Source organism: Mastigoproctus giganteus, chromosome 2 (genome assembly GCF_048544385.1).
Source record: "Mastigoproctus giganteus isolate SK-2022 chromosome 2, ASM4854438v1, whole genome shotgun sequence".
Taxonomy (NCBI): domain Eukaryota; kingdom Metazoa; phylum Arthropoda; class Arachnida; order Uropygi; family Thelyphonidae; genus Mastigoproctus; species Mastigoproctus giganteus.
The window spans coordinates 208,865,163-208,891,583 of NC_143576.1; the positions used below are offsets into that span (position 1 = coordinate 208,865,163).

General features: G+C 36.3%; 1 protein-coding gene across 3 annotated transcripts in view; it reads left to right on the forward strand.

The window, feature by feature from the left end:
* LOC150090018 (pleckstrin homology domain-containing family G member 4B-like) overlaps positions 1 to 26,421 on the forward strand; it is a 1,014,666-nt gene that overhangs the window by 646,809 nt on the left and 341,436 nt on the right. The gene's annotated exons all lie outside the window — the stretch shown is intronic.

Consider the following 26,421-nt stretch of genomic DNA (forward strand, 5'->3'; position numbering starts at 1 on the left):
TTATTATAAATATTTCATTTTTTTGAATCAAGGATTAATTATTGCGAATGAAAAAGCATTTGAAGTGAAAGTAAAAGTACAAGCCTAAAAAGCCTTTTTACTTTTACTTTTATTAATGAGGAATATTTTCATCAAGCAGATTCGTATAATTTATTCATTTGCGATAGATATGTTTTTAATGCGTTTCGACTTACGAAATGCTTATTTTCTGCCTACTCAACAGCAGAAACTCCTTAGGAAGATGAGTTTAACAGGGAACATAATCTATTAAATCATGTCCTCTGTCTCGTATCTCGGTTTGCTCAGATACATGAGATAATTGAATAAGTAATAATGTCATCTGCTTTCAGGTTTGTCTTAGAAGGTAAACCATTAAAAAAAAAACCCCAAATTTTTCACATGCAAAACGTACAAATCGAACTTTTCAACGTGCAATTTGCAGACAATATTTAAGACTTATCACGATCTAAGTTGTCTTTAATCTGATTAAAATGGTTAATCATCATTCCAAGCGAGCTTTCGTCTACTCTGCACTGCATACTGATGGCTCACTGTGACTCAAAGTGGATGCGTCAAAAATTCTACCATCTGTGACCTCTTGAAATCGGTGTTCCTTACAATGAAAGGACTTCAAGTACCTCATGAACTGAACAAATTACTGTGAGAATCACTTCATGCGGTACTTATAGGACTACGATAATATCTCTTGGTCGTCTGGTGTTATATTACTTATCTGTACAAAGTTGTGATAATTGTGTACTGTATAAATAGCTGAGAATGTAAAAACTGCAGCCATTATCAATTCACTGCAGGATGGAAGCCTCCTCAACGATTCATGTTGAGAAAAATGGACGATAATCTGCCACGCTGGTCCAGTGCGGGTTGGCAGATGGACCATATTTACTCAAATATGGTCCCTCTGCCAACTACTCAAAGAGCGTGTGCTACTGCATTCCCGCTCCAGACCTCTCGGCTAATATAGCATAAGGAATGAGCAAGTAGATTGCATTATGTGTACTAAGGATTCCTCTACAAAAGCTGTGGTCGCCCAAAGTATGCTGCTGTTGCTTGAAATTACCCAGCTTATTGCAGTGAAAATATACGGTATTTCTCTTGGAGAAATATGAAAATATTGGCAATGTTAGAGAATACCTCTCACATTATGTTGTGGCATCAAACCTAGCATAATGCATCATAAACTGCGTAAAGTTGGCTGGTACGCTATCTGGTACGCTTGATATTCCTTAGCAAGATTAATTCTTGGAGGTAATGTACAGTAAATATATATTCCATATATTTACTGTACTAACTATTAATGTTTCTGTTCGCAACTGTTCTGTGGCATTTCTGTGTAAACTTTCTGAGCAGTTGTTCAACAGAATAAGTTCCTAATTTAGAAAGTAGCCGTGGGATAATCCTCATTTATATCTCCATGGTCTTCTAGGTCTAACTTAGGACTAGCGACATTGAAACGATTTGCCATATACTCATGACCTATTGTTGCCTATAGGAAAGTAGTGATTTTAGTATTATGCGATGCTTTCATTGACTTTTTTTAATATAAAGTATACATTGAGAAGAAAGCGAAAAAAAACTACCATAAATAATGAGTCGGTTTTCCTCTTAAATAAATTTCACCAGAATCACCTTAATGAGAATATAAATTTGAACATTAAGGGAACATTAAAAATAGTTCCTTTTTTTCTTTAAAACAGCATCTTTTGTTTTCGTTTGCTCTCCCTCTCTAATTAACCTTTTAAGACCACCACGAATATACCAGAATGACCCGTTTAGGGTTAATCAGATGTTAATCGGGAAGAATCTTTCTAGTACAAGTTAATTGCAGTATGCGGTTATAAAAACCGCGAATGAGTAAATCATCCTTATCACGATCGTAATAGGAATCACAATGAAGCCAATTGGCATGGTGTAATGTACTTTCCAGGAAGTGAGGGCCAATTTAAGAACAAAGGCTACTGACCACGTTCCATTCACCCATCCTAACTAGGCTTCGGTAAAAGCGGAGACGTAGATAAAGTGCTCGAGTTTTAAAAGAGCCTTCAATGGAACGCCTGGGACTCGTAATGGGATCCAAAAGGAATTGGAATGATAAGGAAAGGAAGTTGTATTGGAAGGATGGTCTTAGATGGAATGATACGGTGGTAGTAGAGGACGAGGCGCGAGTGCGTGAGCTTGTGTACGTGCTTCTAAAGAAAGTCGAAGTACTTGGCGCTGAATAAAGAGCTCCAAGATAAAAGCAACACTTGGTAACAATGTCGGTAATAGGGTGACTGGAACTAGAAGGAAATCAACGCACCCTTTCGGCAATGCCTGTCTGCCTGTTAGATGACGTTTTTCCTTTTTTTAAAAACAAGTTGTGGAATAGTTGGCTTGTTAAGATGAATTATGGTCTTCTGGTATATCAATCAGTGGTAGCGGTGTTTGTTAATCTCTTCCTTCGTCCCACTAGATGGCGTCTGCAAAGAAAAAAAAAAAAAAGGGTCGTTCACACGAGATTTTTAAAGACATCAGTAGATAACTTGAACTTCTCAAAATAATACATCTCTACTATTCTTCCATATCTTCCCATGTTATAAATTGATACTTGGTTGGTCATACAAGGAAATAGCTTTATCAGGTGTCTTCAGGTGCGTATGGCTTCATTAACTCACTCTTTTTTGTGGCGATGTCCGCAGGTTCTCAGAGTGATCGCCCTTATTTGATAACTTAAAGATGGATGTGTTACTTGTAGGCGGACAAGTGACGTTGGTGTTGGTGTTTGGTCTGCTGAATTCTATTCACTCATGAGATTAAGGTGTCTTCCGCCTTAGACATATCTTACTACACAAACACACATACATGACGCGAGATTAATTGTCTCTGTTCATATTACATAGTAAACAACTGTAAGTTGTTTATTATGTCATTCATATAACTTCACTATTGGAAGTTAGGCCTTTCGCTCAACTTGTAAGCAGATCAGAACTTTGTGTAGATTGAAGCAGTTGCTTGGAACTTCACGCAACAACAACTCTAATAGGATTTTGATTTGCTTTCTAAAGTTTCAGCATAGCTCATCCTTGCACAGGTAAGCGTTTTTATAATTTTTTTTAAAAAAACTGCCTACCTATTCTTTTCAAACATGAATAATAGAATTGCAGTCAACATTTTATTTTTCTTTATGAAAATAAAATACGAGTAGAAGGTAAGCATTACTCTGATTTTTGCCCTTGGATTGGACATCCTGAATATTGCATAGAATGATGCATTACATAGCATTTTTGAGAAACGTGTGAATGAGAGAGTATATATAAAAGTGCAACGTACGTTAACAGTTATTTTTATCTAATAAAGATATTTTTAAAACAAATGAGCCAAAGAAAATAGATGATATTTCTTCTTTAGTTAATTTGTTTTAATAGTACATTCTTAGTTTATCCTGCGCATATGCGTCTTGTCCATGTCGGGTGAGTTATTACTTCATCTTTGAGCGCAGTGGTTGTGATCGCTGTCCTTTCGCGCCTTGTAGAAAATGCTCGGTTCGAATCCCGTCAAGACGGAGATTTTTTTTTTTTTTTTTTTTTTACACCGTGTCGGAGTTAGTCGGTCTTCACAAGAGTCGCAAGGTTGCCTCTTCAAAAACTAGTTTTTGATCCAACAAAACGTATAAACAGATCAAATGATACACGTAGTTTCCATATCAGATATAACAATGATCTTATAGCCTTAGTTGCCTTGTGAAAAAGCAAACAACAATACCACTGTCTTCTTTTTCGCACATAAAAAGGTTTGGGTTTGAATCCGTTGATAGACCGAAGTAGAGTATTTCCCCTTTAATCGAGGGGAGGAACAAAATTAATCGGTCTCGGACAAACATTTCGGGTTTTTCTCTAAATTCCCCCCTTTTTTTTTATCGCAGATAGCAACCCCATCATAAACACACAATTTACAGATGCCTCAGTATTATTGCAAATTCAAAGTAAACTACGAGAATGCGAGAGTAGATATTTTTATCTCGTTCTCTCTCGTTCTTCAAGTGTAGCTCCTGTTTCTTTCTCAATGGTAATCTTCTGGGATTTATGTAATTTTTAGAAGAAATCTACTAACAGCTGCATGCCTATAATTAAAATAACGGGCTTTTACTTTTTTCCACTTGCTTAAAATGTCTACCACTCATCTGTTATCGTTGTTTTCAGTTTGTAGTAGTGCATTTATCCTCCCTTGAGCCATGTCGTTAGTCTGTATGACGTGTTCTCGTTAGTTAATAATTGAATGTCTTAATTCCAATATCGGTTGTTAGATGGTGATTGTAGAGTAAGTAGAAGGAAATGCTTATCACTCTTTCTCTTCTGTGAAACTGACTTGACAATTAATGCTATTAGACAGCACCTTGTCAGTAGGGTGACAGCTTTAACACCATTTCAAAGTGTTTTTAATCACATAGACAGCAATTTCGGAGATATTTTCGTAGCATAGTAGACCAGTAAATAACAAGGTCAATCAACCCACCATCTCTGTACTTTTGGTAAGAAGAGGGAACTAAGGAGACAATATAATAGCTGTTTTATTTCATTTTGGAAATTTATCTAACAAAATACCTGGGCTCCTGCTTCTTAGCATGGAGCTCAAAATGACAAGGACTAGGGCGGCTACTCCTTGTCATTTGAACTCCATGCTTCGCGCCACCATCGGCATTGCAGGCTATTATTATAGCAGCCGAAATTACTCGAGCTTGTTCGTACTCGGACTTTTATGTGTATACTGTACTGTATTGCTCAAAGATATTTCTTAAATCTTCCTATATGAAGATCAGTATTATTATTAGCCGTATAGTGCAAGAAAGCCACAGACTTTTTCTGCACCTGCCAAAAAAAAGGGGGGGGGGAGTAGATAAGCAAATAGACTAATTATGTGCTTCCCTCCTCAATTAAGTAACTATCCAATTGACCTTTGAATTTCTGGTTGAAGCTGTCAGCCTCAACCGCCTGTGGAGGTAACTTGTTCCAGTAATCAACAACATGCTAGCTAAAAAAAAAATTCCTATAGTCTAAACCTCTTCCCTTGTAGTTTGAATTTATGGCCCCTAGTTCTGAAATTCTTTATAATAACAAAAATTTCGCCTTCATTCATTTTGCAAACCCTTCTCAGAGCCTTACAGACATCAGTCAAATCCGCCTCTAAGGTACCTGGTTACCAACCTTTGTAGCCCACATAATCGAAGTCTTTCCTCGTCGATCTTTGCATGCGGATTTGCCCTCTTTGAATCCTTTCAAGAAGCTCGGTGCCTTTTTTTTTTAGATAACATCTCCATGCTTGGACACAGTTTTCCAAGTGCGGTCTTACAATTTCTTTTTACAATGGGATTTTTACAATACGACCTCCCTATCTTTACAGACTATTGTTCGATAAATCAACGAAAATTCCCAAATATTAATATAATTCATTGGTTAATGTGATTCATCAGTATTCAGAAATCGATTATTCCTTTTGAACAAGTGAATACCGCGGTCTTGAACAGAAAGGAGTTGGAAGGTTATGGTTTCCGAACTTTGAAGGTCTGTTTTATGGCATAGTACTTCGATACAATTTTACGTTTTATTATCATTATTTAAACCCCTTGACAATGAACACTTTTTAATTAGAAAAAAGGGCACTTTCTATGTAGAAAGGACATAAGAGAGATAATTAAATCGGAGGAATGAAAGGAAAACAAATATTTTCAGGGGTATTGAAATATTAAAAGCTCGTAATACGATTGCCTCAGAAGTAAAAATCTATCGTTGCAATAATTTTATTCTCACATGGTCAAAAGAAGTTAATTGAGACAATGCCTTCTAAATCATCATTTTCAGTACATTGCTTTAGCTTCAATAAAAATAGAAAGAAAAATTATGTCTGAATGCGAACCAGTGGATATTTTTGTTCATTTGGAAGGATGATTTTCTAAGATAATCATATTCCATTCGCCAGCTTCATAGTTCACACACCCAAGTAACGAGGCTGGTCGGAGAACTAATGTTGACATAAGGCATTCATAAAAAAGGAAAATAAAAGAAAAAAAGAATGCTTGGAATTGTTCAGCTTAGGAGGTCAGATCCCCTAGTGACATTGTAATGAGTAATTGTTGATTCTCTTCTTTCATCCGGAGCATTAACTCTCCCACTGACCTTGTTAACTGTGGTGGGAAGGACTGAATCCGTTGTCAGAATACTCTTACGATAGTCAATTAACTTCTCTTTTCTAAGTAAGAAATCGTTAGTGTTCGTGAACTTCGACTAGTGTATGTGCATGCAGGACGGGAGGGAGACTAAATAGATGGGTTGGATTTGTGTTTTTTCATTTATTGTTCACGTGACATATCCGCAACTACCATTCACATATGTTCATTATGAATTCTGGAGACATATCCTATAATAGAAGTGATGGGAGAGAATAGAAGGAGTGAGGCAGGTGAAATTACATTCATCAAGATTAATCATTCGTCATCGCAGCCATTTTTCGCTTTGTGCCTCTCACAGAAGTGATCCTAGAGCGAAGTGGTAAGGAAGTGGCATGAGTGCAAGCGCGAAACAAGAATTGGATCAGCAGGTGTGGTTCAAAAATACAATGATAATCTCCGTGGAGATGTATTTATGGAAGAAGGCGGTTCCGAAAGCCTGACAATGCACACGGAAGTTCAAAAGTAGCTTTCATTGCTTGAATGCGATTCTGATTTTAACAATCGAACCTTAATAACCTCAAGTTGATTACATCCCTTAAGCACTGCAAGCTTTTCGCTGCGTTGCCATCCTGGAAGATTCGACGAATCAATACAGGAAATTATGAGTGTTTTTTCATCGAACCTCATATATTTGTTCACGTTTCAGTGAACAAATATGTCCGCTGGTCCATAAATAAGAAAACTGTTTTAAATAACTGCTGATCTAAATATGTATAAGTTATTTGGAAAATGGTTTATAATCTTTTTAGGCACATTAGCATATATGCATAATACGCTTATATCTTCCCCATGTCTTTTTGTCCTTTCCTAGTGGATGGATTTTCATGAAATTTTATATTTGGACCTCTTTTCTTTGAGGGAACTGTGCAAGAGAAAGCTACCTGGGACCACTAAAAGATAAAATCATTCCACGAATGCAGTACAAATTGGTTTTTTTTTGTGCAGGATGTAGCATCGGCACACTGTGCAAAATTCTCTGACCGTGTGGTCTTCCAGATTATAAGCATAACATTTATTTATTTTATATTATTTTAATAGATACAAAATATTGCAACAGTGGCCACCACGTTAGGGGTTAATTGAGTACACTTATTTCTAGGTGTGCTCGATTAGGTTAATAAACTAACTTCATATGGAATTCGATTCGAAGTTCCCTGGTGAATGCAGAAAGTTTCTTTTAAACTGGGAAAACAGTCTCAAAGATTTGGGTGAATTTAGTATCCGAAATGCTTCAGAATCTTTAAAAAGGTGTCTATGATGAAAACGACCTTCGTTTTCTCTGTATTAAAACCGTTTTTCTAAAAATACTCCTACACAGAAAAGTAAGTGTTCTGGCAGAAATAAATCCACAAAATTTCTTCACCCAGAAACGCCTCATGCATTTTTCTATAAACACGTGGCTTTCGCGACTAGCACAGTGGTTATGATTGTTGGTTATAAATCCCGGTGAGATGAGAAGAATTTTTTTTGGACGGATTGTTTTTCCCGTTGCGGCCGAGTTAATCGGTCCCGGGAGATAGTTGCTGTTTTTATTCCTAGAAACGTGGATTTTTCATCCAGCAAAACAGATAAACATAGCATAGAATATATGCAATTTTGACGTTATATATTGACCCTTATGGTCTTGTTTGCTTTAGATCTCTGTCTAATCAACCAAGGTTGTAGTTTCCTCATGATGTGTCTAACGAGTTCCTTCACTAGGAAAAAAAAAAAAAAAAAAAAAAAAAAACACACTATTTATTCGTAATGCAGAGGTACCTCATCCCCCAATCCAGACGTCCTTATATGTGATTATTGCCACTTCATTGGAAGGAGGCAAAGAACACCATCAATGCTGCACCTGACAACCCAGTGAAAACTTACTCTTGTGGTAGCCACCACCATATAACTATACTTCTTTAATTTTCGTTAAAAAAAGTGCTGTTTATTTGAAGTGCTAGTGAAGCAGTTTGTTTGCGATAGTCTTACAACATGAGAAATCAGTAATATTATGAAAAGACTGGGTCTTTTCCTTTAAAAACTTCAGTTCGCTAGTAGCATACTTTTATCTTTTGTCCATTTTTATATTCTGTAAAAATAGATGCAAATTCTGTAAATTTAATAAATCTGCGCAAAGGAAACAAACAAATGTAATTTGACTGTGTTTTTGATATTGTTTACCGGATGATATGCCCTCCTGGTAGCACAGTTAGTAGAATTGCTGTCCTCCCCACACCGGGTGGAAAAGAACTGAGTTTGAGTCCCACTGATGGCGTGAGGAATTTTTATGGGCCTTTTTCACAACGTGACTGAGTTAGTCGGTATCAAGCGAGGGTAGCATGGTTTTTTCTCCAAGAAACTCAGATTTTTCGTCCAGCAAGAGAAAACCGACCACAGTACACACGCAATTTACAGACAGTGTATACTGAGCAATATAGTCTTAGTTGCCGATGCTCCTATAACAACAACAACAGCCGGATGATATCTCCATATTCCACTATTGGTAGAATTGATTATATATATTTTCAGTAGTCCCTTTAGGATTTAAAGAGAGGTGTAAAGGAAACACAGCCCTAACAAAACGTTATTTTGTTTGTTTGTACAGTAGAATTATGCAAGCAGTTTACATCAATTCTTCATGAAAATGTGTAATAACATTTTACTATTTTATTAAGCAATTCTTTTTCTGACTTTTTATTCTGCTGTTAATATATTTTTGCATTTTAATTATAGGTATCTGTGCAGTAAACGTCTTGAGCGCATGTAATAAACTTTGAGCACATCATAAATAATGATGTTATTAGTTGATATTGGAAACGTATCCTTGGAGGATTCGTAAAAAAAAAAAAAAAAAAAAAAAATTCAAGGAAATATAATAAAAACTATTTGTAAACTTTCACATTAATCTCTTGAATTCGTCGAACCAAATCCAGTAGTTTTATCGAATAACGCGAACGACATTATTGATTTTTTAGATTGTTTTCACTTTTATTTATTTTTAAATAAATGAATAATAAATTCTCTCTCTCGTACACAACAGAGAGAGAGAGAGAGAGAGAGAGAGAGAGAGGGTGGGTGATAATGTTAAAAGTTATGGTTTTCCCAAACAGTATCTTCCTTCGATTCAAGGAAGTAGGAAAATGAATTCATTGTTGTTTGTCTGTATAAAATTATAACTTATTATGTGGATAGCACTTGATGTTATACGTAGCAAACCCATTTGAGTTGTAAGAAACGAACAATAATAATAAAAGAAGAGACAATCCTTCCTTCTAGTGCGTGCTTAGCGTATAGACTCTTAAGGAACTGCACAGTTTTTGAAACAATCCTGAGGAGGAGGATGAGAAGGTGGTGGGCGGTGGAGGGGAAAGAGAATTGAAGGCAAAGTTTCCCATAATAATTCTCCATAGTTTGTAGTTCCCGCGCTAAATGAATGGTGTTTCTACGACGGTCAGGCAGATTTAACCTCACGTCGCAGCTCGGCAGCCGTAACCGCCTCTAGACGGAACGATGCGGCGGAAGGTCAGGGTCTTGGTCGACCTGAAGAGGCCAAGAACCACGTGCCACAAGCGTAAATCTTGAAGCAGTGAAGAGCGTGGTAATGGATGCATTCGATGAAGCAGCTATACAGAGTTTTCTTGTTTGGCTTTTTCCCTTGTTGGAGGTTGTTAAGGTGGAAATGGGTTGATTTCGTAAGCGCTTCAAGGCAGAAGATGTTCTCGGAAAAGGCACAACAGCTTGATGTTTCCTTAAGTTTGCCTTGAGTCTCTCTCTCTCTCTCTCTCTCTCTCTCTCTCTCTCTCTCTCTCTCTCTCTCTCTCTCTCCGGTATCTTCGCTTTATTCATTTAAACCCATCTCATCAAATGCTAATGAATAAAGTTTACGTTTAAAAATATTAAATTCGATTGTGGAGAGGAATAAGGTTTAATAATAATGATCATATATTCCTTAATTAATAACAGGAATAATTGCATTACAGTGAGTTGATAGTTGAACATTAAGGTGTGTTCTAATTGACAACGCCATGATCAGTTTTTCTTTATTTAATATGGTAACGATGGATGGATAAGGTGCCATTGTCGCGTAAACCATAGAAGGAAACAACCATTTCTTTTATATTATATCACGAAGTGGGCTTCTATTACGGGTAGCTATCGGGCAAGTTAAAAGAAAGAGCTGAATTATGCGGATGAGGGAGGAAGGGGCTGTAACCATCTGGTGATAATGATAGCACCACTATCCGTAATCCTACATTGTTATCAGAGTGCATGAATGAAGATGATTATTTATTCTGCAGGTCTACTGGTTCTATCCAATATTATTTTATTTTTCTAAATAGCTAACTGATAAAAAGTTTTGTCAATAATTCTTATCCACCGCCCATCTAATAGAACAATAATAATTACTACTTGAAGCGTGGAAGGTGTATGGGGTGTTGATTAGCCTCATATTCCCCTTAAAATCCTGCGTGTTAAAATACATGAACAGAATACTTAATACGATCTCTGTTTTTTTCTTAAACTAATGCTTCCTCGTATACTTAAGACTGAACTTTTCGGCTTGAGCTCATATAAACGTTACCTCCCCCTTCTGTTCCCTTCATTTACCCTTAACTTCCCCCCTTCCTCTTCGCTGAGTAATTTGATTTTCGAGATCGCGATAAGTTGCAGTGTCTAATTTGGACACCAGGAAGCTCTGGAGTAAATACTTATTTATATGTAAGTTCTCGCACCTAGTATTGATTGAAGCTGTTCTTCATAGCTGAATGTAATTATATTTTAACACTTAGAGTGATGAATATTTATTGCAATTAATGAACACAAGGGTTCCATTTTATCCCCGCTTTATTTGTTGTTCATCTCCGTGCTTGGTCTAGTAATATTGGCACCTCGTTGCTATAAAAGTCCAATCAAGTGTTACGAAAAAAAGGTTAATGTACACTTTGGCCTTAGGCAAACGTGTGTCTTACAACCCTTTATTAGACATGTTTTGATTTGCAGTGAGGGAGTCGACGTCATACGTCAAATTATTGGTAGCGATTATATGGGACACCATATCTCCTTGTCTGATCAGTAGAACTTGGGTGAAAAGGCGTGTAGTGCCTTTGTTTGGAATATGCTTCTTGTGCATGAGAGAAAAGATCGTTGTACTAATGAAAGACGTAGCATTTAATTTATATCGATGTGTGGCTGTTGTTCAACTGTTCTTCAGAATGAGATTTGTCATTTCGAATTCATTGAGACTATTGTTCGGTTTATATATTGAACTATATTGATTAATTAGTAAGCTGAGAAATAAATGGTAGTAACAGTTGGGAGCCCTTATTATTATTATAATTTCATTATATATATTTTTCTGATCGACATGGTTACCACGAGGAAAACTGAGATTTTATTCTTGACAGGCAATTTTTGATTTTTATCCCAGCCAGTCAGGATTGTTGGTGGTAGGGCTGATCGTTTCGTTGTCGCCTTCAGCTTAATAATATCCATGGCAGATAATTGCAACTACCGCATTGTTTCTAAGTGTTAGGAGAAGTTTAACTGATATAAAATAGGGTTCATTACAATCATTTTTTAACAGTTTTCGGCTTTGAAATTAATAAACGTTGCTCAAAATAATCGTTTATAACAGGCAGGGTTTGTACATTGTACTTGTATAATATAGCTATAAAACTCTGAAGGAATGAAGTCTGTTTGCTCAAATTTATTTATTTTCACCTAAGTTTAATCTTAACTGTAAGGTAAATTAGAAGCACCAACTGAAATTTTGAATTGGACATTGACCAAGGGATTACACAATGATTTGGCTTTCCTGTCAACAACCACATCTAAATCCTGAAAATGTTATCATTATCATTTGTATATAGGGTATTATAAAATAATATCTGTATTTTAAAGTGTATGTACTTTATTAAATAATCCAGTTACAACCGTATTGTTGTCAAGAAAAATCAAGGAACAAAAAAAGGAACTCTGAGAATTATTTCCCTTTTTGTTCAGTAAACTTTCATTTGGGCACCATTTTCACACTCGTTCCAGTATGTTTCGTGTAACAGTTACAACAGCTTCAGGGATTCTTGCCTTTAAAGTTGTTGTAAAAGTTGTAAATTACAACTTTTTATAGAATAAACAGTGTTTTTAATGTATATCCCTCTTCCATTAAAAAAAGTCCAGATAGAATTTCTAAAAAGCCAGAAGAAGGATCCACCTCTTCCAATCCAACGATTGTAAATTTGTCTTTTAAGACGTTCGCTGTAATTCATTGCGGAGCCATCTTCTTAAGAGAGAGAGAGAGCGTTCCAATTTCATCAGAGTTCATCAAAAGATTTAGTTATCCAAGATATTATCCAGATAAGTCAGACCAGTTATTCTTTTTTCGGCGAAAAAAGAAAGGTTGAATAACACAATCATGCATCAATCCACACCAAACGTTAATCTTTGGACTACTGCTCGCACGTTTTACAATACGATTTTCAAGACACAAATGGAGCAGTTGTGCCGTTTTACGACACCAATTACGTAAAATATGACTTATCAGAAAAGAAAACCCGATATTCAAAATCTTACGATTGTCTTCAAAATTTTTTTTTTTTTTTTTTTTTTCTTTCAAGGGGCGATCAATTGGTTTAATTTGTGAGCGTGAATTTTTCAGTCATTTACATAACAGCTTTTGGATGATAGATTTTGGTACTGAGTGCCGAATTACGACGCTAAATTGGCTTTCCGGGGTTCCGTACGCACGATTGTCTGATTCGTTCAATCATTTCCTCCGCCACAAGTAGTTTGCCTAGTGAATTTCTCTTTTAAAATTGCCATTTTCTCAAAAATTTATTTTGCTAACGGGAAATAGCTTTGTGGTCAGGAGGATCTGTTCCATATTCGCGACGAAATTTACGTTGTAGAGTCACAAATCTTATACGGTCGCCATATTGAAGCGCCACGCCATGAAGGAAACTGAGAGTTTTCTTGATATTTTGTACAACTAGTGTAGATTAATTATTTAACGAACTACAACATAAATGCTAGCATTCTTTTATAATGATCCTATATTTGAAATTTGTTCATAAGATGGATTATCTCTGTAAGCAGGGTCTGACTATCAATTTTTATCCTCGACGGCTCCCAATTTTGGCTCCATCTGAATCGCCTGTCATTTCATGATTATTAGTCGATGACACAAATATACTGTTCAGCGGCTATGGCCACCGGGGCTAACCCACCCTTGTCTGTGACAGAAAACTTCAGAGACCCCCTCCCCTTCAATGAGAAAATCATTGCTATGGTCTGAAGGCACCTAAATGAAATTAAAAATGATAATCATTCGATATTATCAGCTTTTGCTCTTCCAGTTTCAATATGAACTGGAGGAATTTCTTTCTTGTTTGTAAACAGCAGGATGCAGAATCGAGTCTTAATGATGCCATCTGTTATTGTATGCATATATAAAATGCATAGTATTATGGTAACATAAATAAAATAGAAACACTAGTTCAGGTTCGAATCTCGTCGGTGATGCAAGGAACTTATGGAGATTGCCCCAATTTGGCTGCCTTTTGATTGTCTGTGTTACTCACAGCTCTAATACATACCTAGAAAAATCAACATTCTACGTCTCAGAAAACAATATGTATTTATTAATTATTACGTTTAAAATGAATTATTTAAAGAAAGTTTATATTGAAGGTCATCTAGAAAAGCTTACATGTAGAGAAATTGAAATAGGAAAATCCGGTTCTCTTTTAGTGTCTGATTTTCCTGTATGAATTTCTCAACACGCACGTTTTTCTACATCTTGAAGAACTTGAAGGTTGGTTCTCAAAGCTTTCGTGATAATGCCCGTCTTTTTCAAAGTAAGAAGACAAGCACTACCATTAATTTTGATATCTTTATATCAAAATTAATAGTAAATATCTATACTCAAATTTTTTACTATCCTTATAAGAACGTGTAAAACTGCGAATAATTCGAATAAAGAGCACTAGAGACATTAAATTTACAAATAACGTTCTTTATTTTGTATGTGATGCTGCCATCTGTCGACAACCAATAAAACTAAGAATGTGCATGCTGGGCACAAACAGTAAATGGCTGTGGCGTTCAGGTTCTGCATCGTATGTTCATGTTGGAATATTACCTCAAAACCAGAGGCGGATTTACCGTGAAGCCATTGAATCTTAAGCTTCGGGGTTCCTCACTTGCACAAGTCCTAGAAATGTGTTCACATGATCATATATTTTTGTAAAATTTGCAAAAGTAAGATATTTTAACCACAATTGGTTAAGACCGCTGTCTCTTTCCACTCCGACTTTCCCTCGTGTCGGGTGGCGTTGGAGTGGCTGCCAACTGTAAGAAAAGGAATACAAAGAAATTTTTTTATTCTTTTTCTTAAAGAGGCCCCCAAAAATTGTATAAACTTCAGGCCTCACAAAACCTGGATCCTTCCCTGCTCTAAACAAACTATTTTAAAATTGCTCAATGTTCAGGAAGACTGGGAATGTGAACATCGTTTTCGCACTGTGACTGAATAATGTATAGCACATGTTAGGAATAAATTATCAAAGAGGACTAAAGTACTTGCTATCCGAGATCTTGTCTTGCAATTGGGACAGACTAATTAGGCGACTCCTAAGGAACTTATTCTTGAGAAAAGTGGAAATCGTGCCGCCTTCAAACAGCCCCCATTTCAAACAGCCCTCGTATTAGTAGTTTGATCTTTATTTTGGAGATGGGATTTTGACATAATTTTTCATAATTAGTCAGATACTACTAGCTTAACATTATCGTTTTGTTCGCAGGGATCCGTCTAATTATGGGTGAAAAAAAATTGAGAACTGGACAGTTGAACGTACAGTTATACATGCAGTATAACAGTAATTCACTTGTTATCACAAAATACGGCAATGTTCTTGTGCAGTAGGCTCTATCTTGTAAATTGATCTTATATTGCTATCCTACAGTATAAACCAAAATTTTATTTATAAAAATGATATAGATTTTCCTTTTGAAAGAATAACGTGTTGCAAACTTTAAAGTTCAAGTAAGTTTGCTTTGCATGTTACATTGTTTATGTTCTTTTATTTTGTAAAACATGTAGTACAGTACGTTGCTTTCTCTTTCTAACAAATTATGTTATTCGGATAAATGTAACCTTCGTAGAATTAATAATAATAATTTAGATAGCGGCAGCAATATGAAGTGAACTATGCGCATTAAAATTCGATTTTGAGAAGCAGAAGTAAGCTACACAAAAAGGAAATGAGAAGGAGGAATAAAAATTCACCACAGGTGCAGAGACAGAAGTAATTGTGAATGCTAACGGCTGATTCATCATCATGGGGGCTGAGTGCTCTGTCATCATCAAGAGACCTGACAACTTCGTGCTGATAACGCAGCACCGTAGCTATTACGGCTTCTGACCTTCCGCACGACCTTTGGTGATTTGGAGCGAGTAATCCGTACCATTTTCTCAAGCTGAGTCTTCTGTCAGATTTCGTAAGAAAAAGAAAGACGTGAAGAACTTAACACTCTCCTTTATATAAGGGATATTGAGCAAGCTTCTGTCTTTCTAATTCAGCACATACAAAGTACACCGAATGTTCCTAATAATGGGATTGTCACTGATTAAGTGCACGAGGTGCATACCAAAATTCCGTGCTGCTACTATAGCGATTCCGGCAGATGCACACAGCGGAAGTAGACAAGTTTCTATATATTTAAGAAAGTTTAGTTCGTGTGCAACATACCCCAAACTTTTTGCTGCCGCAGATACTGCGGTTTTCGAAAGAAAGAAGTTGGACAATGAAGCTCCTAAAATAACTTGATGAAAAGGCTGTGCATATTTATAATCATTTGCAGTCTATAAATATCACAGCTTTGCCACCACGTGCTGTCCACAAATTTTGATTCGAAAATTATGGACATAATTTTACCCTGATTTAAAAAAGTATGTTTTACACATAAATCTGTATATTTAGTACATAGATCAACTTAGTCCAGTCCAGTAGGTAATGTAGTCTGATATTCCAATGAGTCTTAAAGGCGCTCAGGAACTACAACCCCATTAAATAGGAAGCTCAATAGAATGCTATCAGGCCATCAATTATAAAAAAAAGTTCACGTTGGTAAAGTTCAGACTTAACGAAGATGCCTCCAGAAATAAGAATCCACGTTAGCTAACTTAATTCAGTGAAATCCAAACTAAGTGATGGCTTCACCAAAGGTGTTCTCTCCACATGGATACATCTTGGCAGACTGTAAACACTATTAGCAGTAAGTCCAGATAAACCAAATTAAGTCCACCCGTCATCAGCAGTCCAACAAGTATATATGATCACTAAATCAGAATATAGTCCAAATTGAAAATCTTGGCAGCACACAACTCAAAAGAAGTGATGCAACTAGGTGAATAGCAGACACTGGGAGTTGAGGAAGGGGGAAAACAGCAGAGCATCTCCCACCAATAATCAGACCAGTGTCCACATCCTACGTCTACTCTGCTAGTAAATATTAATCTTTTCTAATGAGACTCGCAGATTATATTTTTATATTCTATCATAATTGGCCGACTACACCGCATCTGTACTTGCCATGAGCATGCTCTTAACACAGTGTGGAATTAAGTATAGGCAGAGTAAGCAGCCGCTTTGAGTCTCGGCATTTAGTGGGGTGGGGACGGATTATTAAGAACAAGTTAGGCAATGTATTACGAGCATTAAGTTTCAGGCTTGTACGATTTCTTAAATTAATTGAATTTTATTTCTTTTTCTGTTATTAATAAAAATGAAAAGTAAATAACAGTCTTGTTATAAATTGATTACTAATTGATTTATAGCATATAAAAGTAATTATTTTCACTTAGTATTCACTCAACGTTTTGAAATATTTTGTAATCACAACTAGTGGAATTCACTACGCATTTAACACTGATGTAATAAATTACACAAATAGCACTGTACCTCAGACTTAGTATGCCGAAACCGCGATTTCATAATGCTCTTTATTTTATTTTTTTATTATTACTGGATTTTAATAACAATTAAAATATAACAGTCATTTCACGTTTCTGTTGTGTTTATTATAATAAGAAAATAGTAATATTTCGCTATGCATATATTTACTAAACTGATAGTAAAATAATGAGCTTCTCAAACAGTAACTTTATGCTCTAACCGAGAACATTCATTTCTGCAATCAGCGCACGGCCAATTATATCCAGTGCTTCAGCTACAATATACGTTTTGTTGATAGCTTATGTGCATGTATGAAAAAAAAAAAAAATAATAATAATAAATTAAAAATAAGAATAATTGCCCGATTTTTATTTGACTAATTTTAATGAAATTTGAAATGGCTCGACAATCTTTCTAAAAGACCAAATATCAAATTTCATGAAAATGTGTACATTGGGAGTCTACTTATTACATGCGGACTGACGTATAACCATGCTGAAACAGCAACAATGGCACTCTTGTTTCCACAATGTTGTCCTGCCAGCCTCTGCTACCTCCAGCTCTACTATTTGATTTCATAAGTGATATTTTGAGAACTTCCTTAATACCATCCTCCCATCCATTTTTAAAATTCCTTGCTTTGTTGCTTCTTCTGTACTTTTTGTCTTCATATTTGATATGTATTTTCGAGACAGAATTTTGAATGCAATGGGAAAAGAAGCTTAGAACGTGCGTGCGTTTCTAATTTCCCTTTAGAAAATACAGTATTTCTCTACAGTTACTTTATTTATTTATTTATTTTAATATTTATCTTATATTATGAAAGTCAGTATTGCGAAGGACGAGTGGATCCCTTGTAGAATTATTTTTCATGAAAGGATCCCTTGCCAACCACGAATATACTTCAGTATAAAGCTTTACTAAACTCTCCGATTAACTGCGTAATCAGTTAATATTTCGATGTTCGTTTTCCCGAAGGTCTTTGTGCCAATTTGATGCACGACACAGTAGACCTGTTATTGCTCATTTCGGATCACGAAACGTTCAACCGGATTTTTGACCGCACGGACACCTCACCGAAGGTGCTCGTTTCTGTACACGGAACCTATCATTTTATTTTGATATGCTGCTACCTCATCGAAGTTTCAGCCGCCAAGGATGTTCCGTGTGGACCTAGGTGCCGAATTGAAGACCGGATGTAACGTTATCAGCTATTGATCTCTTTGGGAATCAGTGGGCAGGTTATTTCAGCGGCCATGTGATTTTTGGGTGTGCCAGTTCGATCAATTGCAAGAGCTACGAACTTCTTTGAGGTCCACATGAGGTGTCAGAGAAATTAGTCGCTCGAATTGGCTAAAAAAGTACTGACGTCATCATACGTTCTCATGCACTTATGAAACTCATTCAGGTTGGCAAAAACCACATTAGTTTGTTTCAAACAGTACATTGGCCTCTGATTTATTTGTTGAACTCACGTAAAGTGAAATTTATATATTGAACTGTAAAAGTCTTATTAAATTTTTAGATGAGTTGTATAATCCCGGAACAGAAGAGACACAAGTTAAAAGGATCTCAGCAGAGGTAACGCTTCCGCAATTCTCTTATAATCACCCACAAGCTTAGCTCTGTTTCTTCTCTATACTAGCCGACACCCCTTCTTTCATCTTCGTGGGAGAAAAGAAAAAAAAAAAAAAAAAACTTAGGGACACGCATAGCATTTTTAACAAGGTTAACAACCCCTCAGGCTGGGACAGTTTTCTTCACGAAATCTTGTTAGGTGTTCTCGTGTTTGTTGATTAATGACACCGGAAGCTTTTCTAGAAGGGAAGAAGGTCGTGCAAAATGTAACAGAAATTGTTTATATTTACCTAGTATCTTTTCATGTTAGCTGAGCAGGGTAGTGCATCAGAATGGACACAGCGTACAACGCTTGGATATTCGCTTCCCAGAGTTCGTTATGAAGGGAAAAAATATATGCTGTTACTTTTTTAACATACTCACTTGCCTTCTGATGGCATGGAAGAAACGTAAGAGTACAGGTATCTAGTGTTTTCCTATTTCACAATGTCCAAAAACAGTTTTCTGAATATTAATGAGTCTGTTTGCTTCACAATTTGAAAGGGGGGACGTTTTATTTTGAGCCTACATTGTATACATGTGAGGAAAGGCGAGGGAAGAGAAAGAGAGGGAGCACACTGGTAATTTCAGGGTGGTGCACCTGAACACCTGTTTCTAGGAAAAACGAATTATGCATCATGAAAGCAAGAGGTTACTTTATGGTTGCGGAAAAAAAATTGTAAAGTGAGTGACTCGAGGATTTATGTTATGTAGTTTTTGCTATCTGGGTGGTCTTTGAGTCCTAAAAGCAGTCTGGAATGCTTTTTGTAAAGTTTTTTTTTTTTATTTTTAAATGTACTTCGGTTGAATTAATGCCTTTTACTCCGAATGGAACAGGGATTTAGAAATCGGATTAATTTTAACAATTTATCTTTGTCCTCGCTGTACAAAAGGTAATTTTAAAGTGAAAAATAAATTCATCTTTAATGATCGTGAGAGCGCAAGTTGTGTTAATGAGGATATTAGAGTAATCAGTTATCATCAGCTATTCATCTATATTCCTCTGAAATTTGTTTCTGCTTTTGAGGAACATCCATGACTTGGGCCATATTGCTCCATTGAATTATGTCTGTACAATTGTGTGTTCACGGGCTGAAATCGGTAGTCACTGTTAGCCACCAATAATGAAGAGTGACTTGCTAATAACAAATTAGAAAAACTAAAACTAAGGATACAAGAAAAATAGTGATATTGGCTTCCTGGAATAACTAATTGCAAAATGGGACTATCTGTTCGTTAAGTTTGTCTGTGAATATTTTAAATTCTTGAACATAGCTTCATTTTTTGGGACCTAGTATGGACACATCATTTTACCATTCTATGTTGGGGTGGAAATAATATAAGATTACGTTGAAGAGTCAAAAGCTGCTAATTTGACATGAAATGAAATTATTATGAATCAATGTCAACACAACATGCAGTATAAGCATTAAGAACAGTCGCACTAAGATTCTAACATGCACAGAGAAGCTCATAAACTTATCTTATGATAAGTAGGTAACGTGAACAGTTTCGGTTCTCATCAATTCAAGTTCTCATCTTTTAAACTTCTTTGATCATATGTGGCCCTGCCCTGCCTATAAATAGAAAATTCGTTTATTTATTATTACATTAATTGGTTATTCACACACTGCCTCTTTCGTTAGAGCGTATTATGATTTGTTGCTAGCTGCGAAAGTTAGTTTTGTAATTTGGCGAATAAATATATTTATAACATTTATGTTCTGCATCTGTTTTTGGTGTTATTCAATACATTAATGGAAGATGAATTTTTATTACGATATTATTTCTTATTTTTAATGATGGTTTTTTATTATTTTAAAGTTGTTTTTAATTTCAAGGTAGCACTGAGAAATTTCACAGAAATGTCAGTTACTACAAATTCATTTTAACTAAACTTCTCTTTGTGATAAGTAGGTATCCATCTGTAGGGAAGAATACCAGTTCTGTTACTCTTTTCCTTCTTGCTACTTGTATGGAAAACAAATTACTTTATCTCTAACGGAAGGCATAAGACACGAATTGATGGTCACAAACCAGTGCACTGCAGCCGTTAACCTTCTTACGTACTTTAAGTAAACATTAATGAAATATCCCGCTGGCAAAATTATATCCGCAGTATGAAATGAAAAAAAAAAAAAAAAAAAAATTGAACAGGCTTATTTAAAAGGGAGAAAAAGAAAAGAAAACAGTGCTCTTTCAGGTACATATAAATGGTACCTAAATATATGCTTCCAACTGAACTTGGCGAAAACCCATAGATCAAAGTAACTTTAATGTTTTCACAATGAAAAATAACTTCTTTTCAGAAGAAATAACTGTGCCTTTAAGAAGGTGGGATTTGTTTATTTATCAATTCATTACAAATCACCCCTCCCCCCCACACATACTCACAATTAATTGTGCACTATCAGATCAGAGACAAACACCAAATTGACTTAATAAGCTAATAAACCAATCTTGTTATATCCAACCATTCCTTCTAAAGATGCCTCTAAAAATACTGCATTAACTTAAATCTACTGCTGCAATTGGACCGGAACGCTGTTACAGCTGATAAATTTACGTTTTAAAATTATCTTAGAATGTTCCTTTGGTTGGTTCTTTAGTTTGCAAGAAGATATTTTGTAACCACACAAATTACAAAATACCAACACGATGTTCACAGCACGTAAAAATCGGGCAGGAGGAGTTGCCGATAATAGAAAGAAATAACACAAAGAAATATAAAAGGAGCAAAACAAAGAGGAAGAGATAGAAGGTAGAGAAAAAATAACATGGTAATCTTACATAACTCTTCTTACTGCTGATTACATAAATCTTAATCATTGTGTTTTCTTAGGTCACGATCTTTTCGTGTCTTGCTCCACTGTATTAACCAAGTGCAGAAAATGAAAGGAAGAACATCCGAGATCGGTCCACCCACTGGGAAAAAGTTTCAGTTCGTCTTCAACCGTGGCGCCACCTTTTCAGGTCAGGCAACAGTACATTATTCAATCCGAGTGCAGGCTGTATGAAAACTTGGCCGTTTGGTTTGCCGCGGACGGCCGCTAACACAGCAAAGTTAATTCGAAGCTGGTACTCCAGGTTAAACAGCTCAAAAGTCCCGCCAGCACTACTGGTGGGTTGTGCCTGCACGTGAAGGCACTTGTAATTAACCTCTCACCTGACACGTGAGAACAGTTTCGCGGCCAAAATTTGTCATGAGGGAGTGGGACTGACAAAGATCTCATGCATCGCGATAGTAGACATTTTCGTTCAAGCTTTGTTTCGGGGAGTTTCCTAAACCGGAAAAAGAGTTAGTCCAAATAGATTCTGAATAAAAATCATCAGGTTTTTTTATTTTGCGTGTCAGCTCTGTTACTTAAAAGACAAAGAGCCATCATCACTCCCAAACTTAATGTGATGTCTTGTTTCTCCTTCCGAAAGATATATCATCCTTCTGCTGCAGCTCAATTAACATTTTTTCTCATCAGTCAACATTCTCTTTCCACAGTTACTACTAGAATTCATACTGGAATTCTAGTAGTAACAAGCTTGTCTCTTTAAACAGTTGTTCATACATATTATACAACAGAGTTTGAGACTAACTAGTTAAGCAGAGGGCTCTCCACAATTTCAAGCCTTTTGTTTTCAATCGAAGAAAAAGAAAGTATGCATTATTTACAAAGCTAAGCTTTACAAAGTTTTACTTTTCCATTATAAATCGATTTTTGAGGCTTTTAAACTATACAGTAATTATTTACATGTTAATTTTCGGAGACGTTGTGTAATACAGTACGAGTTTGCAGAACTGGAGTAAAGCGTGACAGTAGCTCTAATACAAAATTAAGCAGAATCATGCATAGATTCTAATAGCATAATACTATTACTATCACATTTACTGTATGGGTGGGTGGTCGAGAGTTTACACCGACCACCCAGACGCCAACACCAACGTGTGGATTCCGTTCATGGAGGTAGAAACTTGGAAATTTTTTCATAACAGATGAAGATAGGAAGAGAAATTGTTTTAACTGTTATTTTGACATCCGTACATCACATTCACCTTAGAAATAGAATTGGTAGAAATTGCTGTGGAACCATCTCATGCAGCTACTCAGCTAGTATGTGAAGTATATTGTGATTTTGAATGTTATTAACTGCTAATCATGATTTTGGCAAATTTTGAAGGTCATACAGGATTACATGTCGATGCAGCTTTGTAGGGTGTTGTTTGGCACAGTATTGTATGAATAGAAAGGGTTAAATGTCAGCACAGGATGGAACTCGTTAGCCCTGGGGATGACAGCTTGACTCTTGAGCTTAGGCATTGAAAATGTGAGAAAGAACTCGCTCCTGTAATTCCTGTCTTTCGCAAAACACTCAAGGTCTGGATCGGTAGTTTGGAATATGGCCAGCATTCGCACAGTTATTAAGTAGTTAGTTAAACAAAATCTGAATCTGTTAGGCAAAAGAGAAGGGATGGACCTCAATAGCAGATGTTGCGAAGTAGTTAAAGTCTACATTTCTTATGCAGGAATTGAATAGAAGGGATGGATCTGAGTACCATATGTGTGTATCCTCCATTGACATCAATTCTAGACTCACCGCGTCACTTTTGCCGTGGTTCTGTTTAATTACAACTACTATCTTTTCACTCGGATGGTTCTATATGTAGGTACCACTGCAGAGGTGTAAATTTCTATGCTGTACAGAAGGGCAGAGTGTATCATGTGGTTAACATATTAACGGCCTGTAGAACTCTTCCTGTCTCATCCCACAGTTGCTCATATGGAATGAGAACTGGGGAAGCCACAGCAGTAGGCCAAAACAGATCTCTTACAATTCTGCCATTGTGAATGATGCATTATCCTGTTGGAAGAACACATCTGCATTCGTAGATGATTATACCATGAAGAGATGCACTTGGTTGGAACCCTCGTGGATAGCAAAATTGGTATAATCACTGTCCTCCACACACTGGGTGGAAAAGACCTGAATTCGAATCCCATCAATGAAGCAATGAATTTTTATGGGTCTTTTTCACAACGTGGATGAGTTAATCGGTCTCTAGCAAAGGTAGGAGAATAGAAGGGATGGATATGAGCACCAGATGTGTGTATCCTCCACTGACATAAATTCTAGACTCACCGCGTCACTTTTGCCTTGGTTGTGTTTAATAACAACTACTATCTGTTCACTCAGATGGTTCTCCGTGCACTGCAGGTGCCTAAATTTCTACGCTGTACAAAAAGGCAGCTTAGAAATTTTCCTTTAACCGTCGGAACAGACCCCTTCTTTAAACCTCCAAATAAAGGAATAGGCAGCCGGCCAGGACTTGTAATGCTGGCGTGCTAACGGTTTGGCAGGATCTGGTTACTACTGTTAGACAGTTAGAGGCATTGCCCTTTGGATATATTCAAGTTTCTGTTTATTGCAGTATAAGGTAACTCTGGGACACCATTACAGCAGCAGCACCATAACATACAATTGGCACTGGTATTGGAAAATATCAATTTTTATATCAATATATCAAGGCACTAGTATTGGAAAATATCAATTTTCCAATACCAGTGCCTTGATATATTATTAGAACCTTCTTTGGATTGTATTATATTATATTATATTGTTGTTATTGGGTTTTAGGAGCATTAGCGTCTAAGGCCATAATGCTCTTCATATACTGTCTGTAAATTGCGTGTGTCCTATGTGGTCGATTTTGCAATTGCTAGACGAAAACCCAAGTTTCCTGAAGGGAAAAAAAAACCATACTACCCTCGCCTTAGATGGACTAACTAAGCCACGTTGTGAAAAAGGCCCATAAAAATTCCTCTCGTCATCGACGGGACTCGAACCCAGGTCTTTTCTAACCGGTGTGGTAGGACGGCGATTCTACCAACTGTGCTACCCACGAGGGCATTGTATTGTATTACTGATGATATATTATTAGTATTATATCGAAAACCCCGGGTTTCAATATAATATATTCAATAGTTTTCAATAATTTTATATTGAAGTTGGACTTTCCCAGTCTAGATCAATGGTTCTCAAGTGAAGGGTCGCGAGCAGTCTTCGCTGATTCAACAGTTTTTCCTCATTTACTCAATATTTGACTACACTGCAGCGTCGATAGTCAATCCAACGATTACGCAGTGTAAATATTTAGGTGAATGTTTGGAAAAATACCTGGATCAGTTTTTTAACTTAGTATTTATCTGTGTGCAACTATGTCAGCCTCGTTTTGTACGGCTGTGTAGGAGTAGTCGTTTTTAATATCCAAGATGTTAAATTTCTACAATAAAAATTCTGAGAGACATCGTGTTTTTCCTTGCAGTCAGTCCTTAGCATTAATGGTGCTTTTCGCCCTGGTCGGTAAACATTCGATTTTATTGCAAGTGAATTCCCTAATGAGTTTCCCACTACTAATCTTTGTGAACTTGGATTTTCTAGTTTAGTGTCAATTATAAATGTGAAGCAAGAAACAAATTGATGGATGTTGATGGGAATTACGTTGTGTAACGTTCTTTGAGTACACCTGGGTTCAAGCCCCTGACTGCTAAATACGGTCGATTTGCCAAGCCGCACTGGACCAGTGTGACAGATTATGTTCCATTTCCCTCTACATGAATTGTGAATCCTGCAGTGGATTAATAATGACTGCAGTTTACCTTTTTACCTTTAGGTTGTGTTTTAAGTAATTTGTGTCCCATGATTGACTGACAAGTTATATTTAAAGGATAAATAAAATTCTTTAATCTATATTTTTACACGATAAAAATATTTATGCTATTCCGATGTAATAAATAACAAGTAGATATTTCAGTCATTATAAACATCTCAAAATAAGTGTATTTTGATTAAAAAATGTTAATAAAGTAATTTCAGTGGTAAAATTTTAGCTTATCTTAAATTCTCATTTTCGGAGAAATCTTTTTTTTTTCTTCTTCTTTTTTTTTTTTTACATTACAAAAATCATCTGGGTGGGTCCTGGCGACTGAACATTCGCCCAGAAGGGTTACTGATAGATCTGTCTGAGAACTACTGGTCTAGCTCAATCGTTTTATTACTGATGAAATTAGTTGTATTCTCAGGGACCATGCATCTCGAGCCTTTTTGGGGTTTATAAAATTGCTTTAGTGTGGAAGCCTATCGCCGAGTAGGCTTCTTGCATGACGTACAGTGGTTTCGGCATCTGCCACTCGTTTGAAGTAACAAGTGGCAAAATCCGTTCAGTCGGGACTGTAGTTAGCCGATCTCAGGCTGAGAGAGTTGGGTTGCTTTAGTCTGCACAACATGCAAATCTACCAATGAACTTGTACAGAAATAATACACATAATGCAATATGGACTTTGATGCTGGTGCGTTATGTTAATAATAACAACCACCACCAAGACTTTAGTAAAGAAACATTTGTGCTAAATTAAGATAATTAGTTAATACTAAATATAATTTATATACTCAGACTGTTATGATTTTTTTCTTCTTTAAATTTCTTCCCCACCTGTCCGAAACGATATACGAAATCACTTCTATAGTGTATCTAAATTATCCATCTGCTGAACTCTACACAAGGTAGTGCAAAAGTATGGTAACCCGGGTACGTAATAGTTTAGGGCCTTCTACCTTTGTTATAACTGCATCATTTGGTGCCTCCCTAGCTTCTCTGCTGAG